This window comes from Aegilops tauschii, chromosome 7, assembly GCF_002575655.3.
Source record: "Aegilops tauschii subsp. strangulata cultivar AL8/78 chromosome 7, Aet v6.0, whole genome shotgun sequence".
Lineage (NCBI taxonomy): Eukaryota > Viridiplantae > Streptophyta > Magnoliopsida > Poales > Poaceae > Aegilops > Aegilops tauschii.
Window position 1 is genome coordinate 293,550,967 of NC_053041.3, and position 14,943 is coordinate 293,565,909.

Below are 14,943 nucleotides of genomic sequence, written 5' to 3' on the forward strand. Positions count from 1 at the left end.
CAAAAACAAGTTAGACGTCCTCTACTTTGTTGTTGCAAGTTTTACGTGGCTGCTACGGGCTTAGCAAGAACCGTTCTTACCTACGCATCAAAACCACAACGATAGTTTGTCAAGTTGGTGCTGTTTTAACCTTCGCAAGGACCGGGCCTAACCACACTCGGTTCAACTAAAGTGAGAGAGACAGACACCCGCCGGTCACCTTTAAGCAACGAGTGCTCGCAACGGTGAAACCAGTATCGCGTAAGCGTACGCGTAATGTCGGTCCGGGCCGCTTCATCTCACAATACCGCTGAACCAAAGTATGACATGCTGGTAAGCAGTATGACTTATATCGCCCACAACTCACTTGTGTTCTACTCGTGCATAGCATCAACGCATAAAACCAGGCTCAGATGCCACTGTTGGGAAACGTAGTAATTTCAAAAAAATTCCTACGCACACGCAAGATCATGGTGATGCATAGCAACGAGAGGGGAGAGTGTTGTCCACGTACCCTCGTAGACCGACAGCGGAAGCGTTATCACAACGCGGTTGATGTAGTCGTACGTCTTCACGATCCGACCGATCAAGTACCGAACGTACGGCACCTCCATGTTCTACACACGTTCAGCTCGATGACGTCCCTCGAACTCCGATCCATCCGAGTGTTGAGGGAGAGTATCGTCAGCACGACGGCGTGGTGACGATGATGATGTTCCACCGACGCAGGGCTTCGCCTAAGCTCCGCGACGGTATTATCGAGGTGTAATATGGTGGAGGGGAGCACCGCACACGGCTAAAATATCGTATATCAAGTGTGTCTAGAGGTGCCCCCCTGCCCCCGTATATAAAGTAGCAAGGGGGAGGCCGGCTGCCCTTGGCGCGCCAAAAAGGGGGGGGAGTCCTCCTCCTAGTAGGAGTAGGACTCTCCTTTCCTAGTCCTACTAGGAAAAGAAGGGGGGAAGGAAAGAGAGGGAGAGGGAGAGGGAAAGGGGGCTGCGCCCCCCTCTCCTAGTCCAACTAGGACTCCTCCAGGGAGGGGGCGCACCACCTCCTGGCTGCTGCCCTCTCTCTCCCCTCAAGGCCCACTAAGGCCCAATACTTCCCCGGGGGGTTCCGGTAACCCTCCGGCACTCCGGTTTAATTCGAAACTTCTCCGGAACACTTCCGGTGTCCGAATATAGTCGTCCAATATATCAATCTTTATGTCTCCACCATTTCGAGACTCCTCGTCATGTCCGTGATCACATCCGGGACTCCGAACAACCTTCGGTACATCAAAACATATAAACTCATAATATAACTGTCATCGTAACTTTAAGCGTGCGGACCCTTTGGGTTCGAGAACTACGTAGACATGACCGAGACACCTCTCCGGTCAATAACTAATAGCGGGACCTGAATGCCCATATTGGCTCCCACATATTCTACGAAGATCTTTATCGGTCAGACCGCATAACAACATACGTTGTTCCCTTTGTCATCGGTATGTTACTTACCCGAGATTCGATCGTCGGTATCTCGATACCTAGTTCAATCTCGTTACCGGCAAGTCTCTTTACTCGTTCCGTAATACATCATCCCGCAACTAACTCATTAGTCACAATGCTTGCAAGGCTTATAGTGATGTGCATTACCGAGTGGGCCTAGAGATACCTCTCCGACAATCGGAGTGACAAATCCTAATCTCGAAATACGCCAACCCAACAAGTACCTTTGGAGACACCTGTAGAGCACTTTTATAATCACCCAGTTATGTTGTGACGTTTGGTAGCACACAAAGTGTTCCTCTGGTAAACGGGAGTTGCATAATCTCATAGTCATAGGAACATGTATAAGTCATGAAGAAAGCAATAGCAACATACTAAACGATCGGGTGCTAAGCTAACGGAATGGGTCATGTCAATCACGTCATTCTCCTAATGAGGTGATCCCATTAATCAAATGACAACTCATGTCTATGGCTAGGAAACATAACCATCTTTGATTAACGAGCTAGTCAAGTAGAGGCATACTAGTGACACTCTGTTTGTCTATGTATTCACACATGTATTATGTTTCCGGTTAATACAATTCTAGCATGAATAATAAACATTTATCATGATATAAGGAAATATATAATACTTTATTATTGCCTCTAGGGCATATTTCCTTCAGATAGAACGATTGGCATCTCAGAAACTGTGCTCAAGGATAAGATGATAAACGTTCACTCGCACCCTAGAATCCTTGAAACCCTTAAGCCCTACCAAGCCACAACATGGTCAGATCATGACCACAGGCTTTGGCTCTAGATCGAGAAGACCATGGCCAACACTCAACCGTGACCACCACCAGTACCCTAGCCTATTTTATGTACCCCATGAGCAAGTCCTCCTTGAGTACTTGGACAAGTTGGCTGTCATCTTTAATTGGTGACCTACTTGTCTACCCAAACATGAATGGAGAGTCGTTGAGCTGGTTAGGGAACATTTGATGACCGCCATGTCAAGAAAGAAGAACTATACTAACTGCCGTCGTCAAGAAGTAAACTTCCGCATCAAAGACCATGTGTGTCTGCAAGCCAGTCCTCTCAGAAGAACCAAGCATTTCCATTTCAAACAGAAGCCCACTCCAAGATTCATCAACCCCCTAGGAGATCGCTATGAGACGAAGAGAAGACAGTTACCAGCTGGAGTTGCCACCTGAATTACCTGATGTGCACAACGTTTTCCATGCATCACAACCCTGGAAGTGTTTCCAACTTCCCGATAAGCCCGATCTCTACAAGGATATCGATCACCAAACCATTGACCTTTAGCCCAACCTGACCTACGCGAGAAACCTATTAGCAACATGGATCAAGTGGAATGTTATACACGAAGCCACACCATCAAGTACTTCACGGTTCAGAGGAGCACCACTCGAAAGCAAAAGCAGTATGAGGATGTGAAGACTACCCACCATCTAAGTTTCCGTATTCCTTTCCGCGCCTAGTTTGGAAATCTCGGGGACGAGATTCTTGTAAGAGGGTAGGTCTGTCACACCGTGATTTTCATGCCACAACACTGAAGCTAATTAATCATGATAAAATGTGGTTTGACAAAAACTTTTGAGTGTTTTGGTCTATGTTTGATTGGAATTGGTTTGCTGTTTTCAAGTGCTCTTTAAAGTCAACACAACTCCACCTTCTATACTTCATCCCCTTGCTCCAAACTTCTACCCAATGATCATACCATGTGTATAGAACAGTATAGTATTTTCTCACAAAAACATTTTGGCCAAATAGTATTTTCAAAAATTAGTTTTCCCAAAACCCCTGAATTGAGATTTGCACTGCAAGTACTTGATTTGGGGTGTGAAAAATCTTTCAAAAGGTATATTTGAAACCTATTTGGTATAGGACTCCCATAAACCACAAAAATATAATTTTAGAAGTTATTTTCCTATTTTATTTAAAGGCTTTTTCTTAAGGCCAGAAATGGTCTTTAATAGGGTCTAATTATTTTAAAGCTTCAAAAATCTTTGAGAAAAATTAGGGAAACTCAGTGGACATATATTTTCCATATATAAGAGTTTAAACACATGGTCATGTTTAAAATATTGGGAAAAACCCTCCAAAACCATTTGTGTCCATTTCAAGTATTTGAAATATTTCTATAAGAAATATTTTCAAATAAATCCAGGAAAATCCTAGCAAGTCACATATGCATAATAGGATGACCTTGCAGAGTTTCAGCTCAATCCAAATTGTTTTGGATCACAAAAGTGCCCCAAAACTATCTCTATTCAGGTTCAAATTTGAACAACTTTACATTGCCAAGTTATTCCAAATGCCTCCAAACTTTGTGGTCATGATCACAAGACCAAATGACAACACTAAACCAAGTGGTGCATCAAGGGGAATGGTTTTGCATGACTAGATCTTGGTAAATGTATTTCTGTTGATTTTTAGGGTTTACAAAAGTTGCATTGGCAACTTTGCCCAAATGAGCTCAAAATTGGTGGAAGGACCTAATTACATGTGCCATTTCACCCTGCGGAGTCTCATGCCAAATGGAATCCATTTCCTTGCCTTAACCAGCAACAAACACCTTCTACAAAATTTCCAAAACCACCTTTTTGACCACTTCCACTAATCTCCATGACCCTATCGTTTTACCACAGCTGCCACAGGTCACCTCCTACCTCCAGTAACTCTCCTCCTTCAACAGCCCAATTATTTGGGGGTAAAACCCACCTCTTTCTCTCTGTGTTCACCCATGGCAACACCTCTTCTCTCTCCCATTTCTATATGCAGCACCCCACCTAGTTCCTATCCACACTAGAGCATCCAAGGAAGCTCCAAGACACAAGAGGACATGCCCCTGGCCTTTTAAAATCGCCATGCCGGCCATATGCACGCTCTGGGGTGCGCTACAGTGCGCCCTCGCACTGTAGCCGCTCTCTGTCCAAGCCAACCGATGACATAGGGCCCCCCCTCGTGTCCCACGAGGCCGCCTCGGCGTCCGGGACACGGCAAGCTGCCGACCCCCTCCTGAGCCTCTCTCCTCACTCCTCCTAGAGCTCACCCGAGCGCGGCCTGGACCGCGCCCATGGTGCACCGGTGCCCCCCTATATAGAGCCTTCCCCTGAGCTCTTCCTCGCCTCTGCTGGACCCCCATCCCTCCCGTGAACCTCTCAGACACTCCCTCTCTCCCTCTCGTGCCCTCCTGCTCCCTCCATGGCCGGAGTGCCGCCATCGGTCTCCGCCCAAATTCCTTTGGACACTAATGGAGCCACCGCACGCCGATGAAGCTCCTCCGCCTTTTACCTCCTCCTCTAGCGCCCCACAACCCTAGAACCCCTCTCGCCCGACGCCACCGTCCGCCGTGGGCGAAGCCCTGCTCCCCTCCGATTACCCAGGCACCTGTGGTGGGGTCTCCCTGGTTCGTCTCTCTCTGCTGAGCACGCCGGTGGCCGGACCTCCAAAAACGGTGGCCGGTAGCGCCGACGGCCGCCGTCGAGAATTCGCTCTATCTCCCGTCGCGCCTGCGCGGGAGGTAGCAAACGAACCTGTAGCTGGGCCCCGCCTGTCGGCCGGCCAGTGGGCAGGAGCCGCTGACGGGTGGGCCACGCCTCGCCCGCTTAAGTGGAGGCGACATAGGCCGCTGCTAGAAATATGCCCTAGAGGCAATAATAAAGTATTATATATTTCCTTATATCATGATAAATGTTTATTATTCATGCTAGAATTGTATTAACCGGAAACATAATACCTGTGTGAATACATAGACAAACAGAGTGTCACTAGTATGCCTCTACTTGACTAGCTCGTTAATCAAAGATGGTTATGTTTCCTAGCCATAGACATGAGTTGTCATTTGATTAACGGGATCACCTCATTAGGAGAATGACGTGATTGACTTGACCCATTCCGTTAGCTTAGCACCCGATCGTTTAGTATGTTGCTATTGCTTTCTTCATGACTTATACATGTTCCTATGACTATGAGATTATGCAACTCCCGTTTACCGGAGGAACACTTTGTGTGCTACCAAACGTCACAACGTAAATGGGTGATTATAAAGGTGCTCTACAGGTGTCTCCAAAGGTACTTGTTGGGTTGGCGTATTTCGAGATTAGGATTTGTCACTCCGATTGTCGGAGAGGTATCTCTGGGCCCACTCGGTAATGCACATCACTATAAGCCTTGCAAGCATTGTGACTAATGAGTTAGTTGCGGGATGATGTATTACGGAATGAGTAAAGAGACTTGCGGGTAACGAGATTGAACTACGTATCGAGATACCGATGATCGAATCTCGGGCAAGTAACATACCGATGACAAAGGGAACAACGTATGTTGTTATGCGGTCTGACCGATAAAGATCTTCGTAGAATATGTGGGAGCCAATATGGGCATCCAGGTCCCGCTATTGGTTATTGACCGGAGAGGTGTCTCGGTCATGTCTACATAGTTCTCGAACCCGTAGGGTCCGCACGCTTAACGTTACGATGACAGTTTTATTATGAGTTTATGTATGTTGATGTACTGAAGGAGTTCGGAGTCCCGGATGAGATCGGGGACATGACGAGGAGTCTCGAAATGGCCGAGACGTAAAGATCGATATATTGGACGACTATATTCGGACTTCTGAAAGGTTCCGAGTGATTCGGGTATTTTTCGGAGTACCGGAGAGTTACGGGAATTCGTATTGGGCCTTAATGGGCCATACGGGAAAGGAGAGAAAGACCCCAAAGGGTGGCCGCACCCCTTCCTTCTTTCTCCTTCCCCCTTCCCTTCTCCTACTCCCACAAGGAAAGGAGGAGTCCTACTCCCGGTGGGAGTAGGACTCCCCCCTTGGGCGCGCCACCTCCCCTTTGCCGGCCCTCTCCCCCTTGCTCCTTTATATACGGGGGCAGGGGGGCACCCCATAGACACAACAATTGATCTATTGATCTCTTAGCCGTGTGCGGTGCCCCCCTCCACCAAATTACACCTCGATAATATCGTTGCGGAGCTTAGGCGAAGCCCTGCGTCGGTAGAACATCATCATCGTCACCACGCCGTCGTGCTGACGAAACTCTCCCTCAACACTCGGCAGGATCGGAGTTCGAGGGACGTCATCGAGCTGAACGTGTGTAGAACTCAGAGGTGCCGTGCGTTCGGTACTTCATCGGTCAGATCGTGAAGACGTACGACTACATCAACCACGTTGTAATAACGCTTCCGCTATCGGTCTACGAGGGTACGTGGACAACACTCTCCCCTCTCGTTGCTATGCATCACCATGATCTTGCGTGTGCGTAGGAATTTTTTTGAAATTACTACGTTCCCCAACAGTGGCATCCGAGCCTGGTTTTATGCGTTGATGCTATGCACGAGTAGAACACAAGTGAGTTGTGGGCGATATAAGTCATACTGCTTACCAGCATGTCATACTTTGGTTCAGCGTTATTGTGAGATGAAGCGGCCCGGACCGACATTACGCGTACGCTTACGCGAGACTAGTTTCACCGTTGCGAGCACTCGTTGCTTAAAGGTGACCGGCGGGTGTCTGTCTCTCTCACTTTAGTTGAACCAAGTGTGGCTACGCCCGGTCCTTGCGAAGGTTAAAACAGCACCAACTTGACAAACTATCGTTGTGGTTTTGATGCGTAGGTAAGAACGGTTCTTGCTAAGCCCGTAGTAGCCATGTAAAACTTGCAACAACAAAGTAGAGGACGTCTAACTTGTTTTTGCAGGGCATGTTGTGATGTGATATGGTCAAGACATGATGTGATATAATTTGTTGTATGAGATGATCATGTTTTGTAACCGAGTTATCGGCAACTGGCAGGAGCCATATGGTTGTCGCTCTATTGTATGAGATGCAACCACCATGTAATAGTTTTACTTTATCACTAAGCGGTAGCTATAGTCGTAAAAGCAATTAGTTGGCGAAACGACAACGATACTACGATGGAGATCAAGGTGTCGCGCCGGTAACGATGGTGATCATGACGGTGCTTCGGAGATGGAGATCACGAACACAGTGCTTTGGAGATGGAGATCACGAACACGGTGCTTCGGAGATGGAGATCACGAACACGGTACTTCGGAGATTGAGATCACGAACACGGTGCTTCGGAGATGGAGATCACGAACACGGTACTTCGGAGATGGAGATCACGAACACGGTGCTTCGGAGATGGAGATCACAACCACAAGATGGTGATGGCCATATCATATCACTTATATTGATTGCATGTGATGTTAATCCTTTATGCATCTTATCTTGCTTTGATTGACGGTGGCATTATAAGATGATCTCTCACTAAAATTTCAAGATAAAAGTGTTCTCCCTGAGTATGCACCGTTGCGAAAGTTCTTCGTGCTGAGACACCACGTGATGATCGGGTGTGATAGGCTCTACATTCAAATACAACGGGTGCAAAACAGTTGCACACGCGGAATACTCAGGTTAAACTTGACGAGCCTAGCATATGCAGATATGGCCTCAGAACACGGAGACCGAAAGGTCGAGCGTGAATCATATAGTAGATATGATCAACATAGTGATGTTCACCATTGAAACTACTCCATCTCACGTGATGATCGGACATGGTTTAGTTGATTTGGATCACGTAATCACTTAGATGATGAGAGGGATGTCTATCTAAGTGGGGGTTCTTAAGTAATATGATTAATTGAACTTAAATTTATCATGAACTTAGTCCTGATAGTATTTTGCAAATTATGTTGTAGATCAATAGCTCGCGTTGTTGCTTCCCTGTTTATTTTTGATATGTTCCTAGAGAAAAATTATGTTGAAAGATGTTAGTAGCAAAGATGCGGATTGGATCCGTGATCTGAGGATTATCCTCATTGCTGCACAGAAAAATTATGTCCTTGATGCACCGCTAGGTGACAGACCTATTGCAGGAGCAGACTCAGACGTTATGAACGTTTGGCTAGCTCAATATGATGACTACTTGATAGTTTAGTGCACCATGCTTAACAGCTTAGAATCGGGACTTCAAAGACGTTTTGAACGTCATGGAACATATAAGATGTTCCAGGAGTTGAAGTTAATATTTCAAGCAAATACCCGAGTTGAGAGATATGAAGTCTCCAACAAGTTCTATAGCTAAAAGATGGAGGAGAATCGCTCAACTAGTGAGCATGTGCTCAGATTGTCTGGGTACTACAATCGCTTGAATCAAGTGGGAGTTAATCTTCCAGATAAAATAGTGATTGACAGAATTCTCTAGTCACCATCACCAAGTTAGTAGAACTTCGTGATGAACTATAGTATGCAAGGGATGACGAAAGTAATTCCCGAGCTCTTCGTGATGCTGAAATCGACGAAGGTAGAAATCAAGAAAAACATCAAGTTTTGATGGTTTACGAGACCACTAGCTTCAAGAAAAGGGCAAAGGGAAGAAGGGGAACTTCAAAAGAACGGCAAGCAAGTTGCTACTCAAGTGAAGAAGCCCAAGTCTGTACCTAAGCCTGAGACTAAGTGCTTCTACTACAAAGGGACTGGTCACTGGAAGCAGAACTACCCCAACTATTTGGTGGATAAGAACGATGGAAAAGTGAACAAAGGTATATTGGATATACATGTTATTGATGTGTACTTTACTAGTGTTTATAGCAACCCCTCGGTATTTGATACTGGTTCAGTTGCTAAGAGTAGTAACTCGAAACAAGAGTTGTAGAATAAACAGAGACAAGTAAAAGGCGAGGTGACGATGTGTGTTGGAAGTAGTTCCAAGATTGATATGATCATCATCGCACACTCCCTATACTTTCGGGATTAGTGTTGAAACTAAATAAGTGTTATTTGGGGTTTGCGTTGATCATGAATATGATTTGATCATGTTTGTTGCAATACGGTTATTCATTTAAATTAGAGAATAATTGTTATTCTTTTTACATGAATAATACCTTCTATGGTCATACACCCAATAAAATAGTTTGTTGGATCTCGATCGTAGTAATACACATATTCATAATAATGAAGTCAAAAGATGCAAAGTTAATAATGATAGTGCAACTTATTTGTGGCACTGCCGTTTAGGTCATATTGGTGTAAAGCGCATGAAGAAACTCCATACTGATGGGATTTTGGAATCACTTGATTATGAATCACTTGATGCTTGCGAACCGTGCCTCATGGGCAAGATGACTAAAACACCGTTCTCCGGAACTATGGAGAGAGCAACAGATTTGTTGGAAATCATACATACAGATGTATGTGGTCCGATGAAAATTGAGGCTCGTAGCAGGTATCATTATTTTCTGACCTTCACAGATGATTTGAGCAGATATGGGTATATCTACTTGAGGAAACAGAAGTCTGAAACATTTGAAAAGTTCATTCAGAGTGAAGCGGAAAATCATTGTAACAAGAAAATAAAGTTTCTACGATCTGATCGCGGAGACAAATATTTGAGTTACGAGTTTGGTCTTCAATTAAAACAATGTGGAATAGTTTCACAAATTCGTGCCACTTGGAACACCACAGCATAATGGTGTGTCCGGACGTCATAACCGTACTTTATTGGATATAGTGCAATCTATGATGTCTCTTACCAATTTACCACTATCGTTTTGGGGTTATGCATTAGAGACAGCTACATTCACGTTAAATAGGGCACCATCAAAATCCGTTGAGACGACGCCTTATGAACTGAGGTTTGGCAAGAAACCAAAGTTGTCGTTTCTTAGAGTATGGGGTTGCGATGCTTATGTGAAAAAGTTTCATCCTGATAAGCTCAAACCCAAATCGGAGAAATGTGTCTTCATAGGATACCCAAAGGAGACAGTTGGGTACACCTTCTATCACAGATCCGAAGGCAAGACATTCGTTGCTTAGTATGGATCCTTTCTAGAGAAGGAGTTTCTCTCGAAAGAAGTGAGTGGGAGGAAAGTAGAACTTGATGAGGTAAGTGTACCTGCTCCCTTATTGGAAAGTAGTTCATCACAGAAATCTGTTCCTATGACTCCTACACCAATTAGTGAGGGAGGTAATGATGATGATCATGTAACTTCAGATCAAGTTACTACCAAACCTCGTAGGTAAACCAAAGTAAGATCCGCACCAGAGTGGTACGGTAATCCTGTTCTGGAGGTTATGTTACTAGACCATGACGAACCTACGAACTATGAAGAAGCGATGGTGAGCCCAGATTCCGCAAAATGGCTTGAAGCCATGAAATCTGAGATGAGATCCATGTATGAGAACAAAGTATGGACTTTGGTTGACTTGCCCGATGATCGGCGAGCCATTGAGATTAATGGATCTTCAAGAGGAAGACAGACGCTGATAGTAGTGTTACTATCTACGAAGCTAGAATTGTCGCAAAAGGTTTTCGACAAGTTCAAGGTGTTGACTACGATGAGAGAGTTTCTCACTCGTATCTATGCTTAAAGTCTGTCTGAATCATGTTAGCAATTGCCGCATTTTATGAAATATGGCAAATGGATAAAAAAACTGCATTCCTTAATGGATTTATTAAAGAAGAGTTGTATATGATGCAACCAGGAGGTTTTGTCAATCCTAAAAGTGCTAACAAAATATGCAAGATCCAGCGATCCATCTATGGACTGGTGCAAGCATCTCGGAGTTGGAATATACACTTTGATAAGTTGATCAAAGGATATAGTTTTATACAGACTTGCGGTGAAGCCTGTATTTACAAGAAAGTGAGTGGGAGCACTACAGCATTTCTGATAAGTATATGTGAATGACATATTGTTGATCGGAAATAATGTAGAATTATTCTGCAAAGCATAAAGGAATGTTTGAAAGGATTTTTTCAAAGAAAGACCTCGGTGAAGCTGCTTACATATTGAGCATCAAGATCTATAGAGATAGATGAAGACGCTTGATAAGTTTTTCAATGAGTACATACCTTAACAAGATTTTGAAGTAGTTCAAAATAGAACAGTCAAAGAAAGAGTTCTTGCCTGTGTTACAAGGTGTGAAATTGAGTAAAGACTCAAAGCCCGACCACGGCAAAAGATAGAAAGAGAATGAAAGTCATTCCCTATGCCTTGGCCATAGGTTCTATAAAGTATGCCATGCTATGTACCAGATCTATTGTATACCCTACACTGATTTTGGCAAGGGAGTACAATAGTGATCTAGGAGTAGATCACTGGACAGCGGTCAAAATTATCCTTGGTGGAATAAGGATATGTTTCTCGATTATGGAAGTGACAAAAGGTTCGTCGTAAAGGGTTACGTCGATGCAAGTTTTGACACTAAATCTAGATGACTCTAAGTCTCGGTCTAGATACATATTGAAAGTGGGAGCAATTAGCTAGAGTAGCTCCGTGCAGAGCATTGTAGACATAGAAATTTGCAAAATACTTACGGATCTGAATGTGACAGACCCGTTGACTAAAATTATCTCACAATCAAAACATGATCACACCTTATTACTCTTTGGGTGTTAATCACATAGCGATGTGAACTAGATTATTGACTCTAGTAAACCCTTTGAGTGTTGGTCACATAGAGATGTGAACTATGGGTGTTAATCACATGGTGATGTGAATTATTGATGTTAAATCACATGGCCATGTGAACTAGATTATTGACTCTAGTGCAAGTGGGAGACTGAAGGAAATATGCCCTAGAGGCAATAATAAAGTATTATATATTTCCTTATATCATGATAAATGTTTATTATTCATGCTAGAATTGTATTAACCGGAAACATAATACATGTGTGAATACATAGACAAACAGAGTGTCACTAGTATGCCTCTACTTGACTAGCTCGTTAATCAAAGATGGTTATGTTTCCTAGCCATAGACATGAGTTGTCATTTGATTAACGGGATCACCTCATTAGGAGAATGACGTGATTGACTTGACCCATTCCGTTAGCTTAGCACCCGATCGTTTAGTATGTTGCTATTGCTTTCTTCATGACTTATACATGTTCCTATGACTATGAGATTATGCAACTCCCGTTTACCGGAGAAACACTTTGTGTGCTACCAAACGTCACAACGTAAATGGGTGATTATAAAGGTGCTCTACAGGTGTCTCCAAAGGTACTTGTTGGGTTGGCGTATTTTGAGATTAGGATTTGTCACTCCAATTGTCGGAGAGGTATCTCTGGGCCCACTCGGTAATGCACATCACTATAAGCCTTGCAAGCATTGTGACTAATGAGTTAGCTGCGGGATGATGTATTACGGAACGAGTAAAGAGACTTGCCGGTAACGAGATTGAACTAGGTATCGAGATACCGACGATCGAATCTCGGGCAAATAACATACCGATGACAAAGGGAACAACGTATGTTGTTATGCGGTCTGACCGATAAAGATCTTCGTAGAATATGTGGGAGCCAATATGGGCATCTAGGTCCCACTATTGGTTATTGACCGGAGAGGTGTCTCGGTCATGTCTACATAGTTCTCGAACCTGTAGGGTCCGCACGCTTAACGTTACGATGACAGTTTTATTATGAGTTTATGTATGTTGATGTACCGAAGGAGTTCGGAGTCCCGGATGAGATCGGGGACATGATGAGGAGTCTCGAAATGGCCGAGACGTAAAGATCGATATATTGGACGACTATATTCGGACTTCGGAAAGGTTCCGAGTGATTCGGGTATTTTTCGGAGTACCGGAGAGTTACGGCAATTCGTATTGGGCCTTAATGGGCCATACGGGAAAGGAGAGAAAGGCCCCAAAGGGTGGCCGCACCCCTCCCCATGGGCTAGTCCGAATTTGACTAGGGAGGGGGGGGGGGCGCCCCCTTCCTTCTTTCTCCTTCCCCCTTCCCTTCTCCTACTCCCACAAGGAAAGGAGGAGTCCTACTCCCGGTGGGAGTAGGACTCCCCTCTTGGGCGCGCCACCTCCCCTTGGCCGGCCCTCTCCCCCTTGCTCCTTTATATATGGGGGCATGGGGGCACCCCATAGACACAACAATTGATCTATTGATCTCTTAGCCGTGTGCGGTGCCCCCCTCCACAAAATTACACCTCGATAATATCGTTGCGGAGCTTAGGCGAAGCCCTGCGTCGGTAGAACATCATCATCGTCACCACGCCGTCGTGCTGACGAAACTCTCCCTCAACACTCGGCTGGATCGGAGTTCGAGGGACGTCATCGAGCTGAACGTGTGTAGAACTCGGAGGTGCCGAGCGTTCGGTACTTGATCGGTCGGATCGTGAAGACGTACGACTACATCAACCGCGTTGTAATAACGCTTCCGCTATCGGTCTATGAGGGTACGTGGACAACACTCTCCCCTCTCGTTGCTATGCATCACCATGATCTTGCGTGTGCGTAGGAATTTTTTTGAAATTACTACGTTCCCCAACAGCCGCATGACGTTTTCGCCAAAGGGAGGTGTACTCCGGTGAAGGCGCCATCGACATGGCCCCCAGCACGCGTGTGGCCGTGCAGCTGGACCGGCCCAGTGCGCTGCGGCGCTATGCTGCGCTCAGTGCGCAGTATAGGTATAACCCCCTTCCTTTGTCTTTTTCTTTTTCCAGAAATTTGTAAAATCTCCCAAATATTCTTCTTATATCCAAATTGGATGATTCTAATTTCTAGTAGTTCCTAAAATCATTCCCTATCACATGGTGCTATTTTCACATTTTTCCAGAACACTTTCCTTCACACATACTTAATAAATCCTATTTTCTTATTTCTGTGCTGAACTTTAGAAAATCACAGTGGGCCCATTATTTATCCAAATGCAATGATTCAAATTCCTAGACACATATATGTTCATAACTTAGTTTGTGAACATTTTTCCCAATGCTTTCTGTACCACATAAAATAATATTGGTCCAATTATCCATGTTTAACCAACTTTGCAAATCCCTAGGAAATTCCTTTGAACTCCAAATCCAGTAAAACCAACTCCTAGATGCTCCTAAAATCATTCCTTGTTAAATGGATGCCTTTGCTCATTTTTCAAAATAATATTTCTGTACACTTCTTGCAAATCCATAAACCCCTTGCTTCCATCATATCAAAATGTTTAGAAATATCCATTGATCCACTTCCAATGACATCACTTTGGTCATTCCTCATATGTCCAGAGGTATCCTAGAAAAGTCCAACTCACATTTTTAGAGCATTTTTACTTTGGCCTTGTTATGTTGCTTATTGTGATCTGTCTCCGACGTTAGTTGACGAAGTACACGGAGTACTTGGAGAAGGACCAGAAGACTTGAAGACTCTAATGAACCAGGAAAGCAGCCCTTTGACCATGTCTATGAAACCCTTTTTATGCATGCCATATAGCATTTTTATTGCTTGCATCGGAGTAACGATGATGTGGAGACCACTTGAGGTGGTTTGCCTCCGATACTTTCCTCGCTGAAGCATCCATGATGCATGACCCTACCTTCTATGAGGGTTGTGCGGGTGGGAGTAGCTAGGATGCTAAGTAGAGCTACGCAAAAGGGGATGGGTATATGCATGGTGATGGAAGCAAGATTGTTTTCAAAAACTTATCGAAAACCCCATGGGGTGC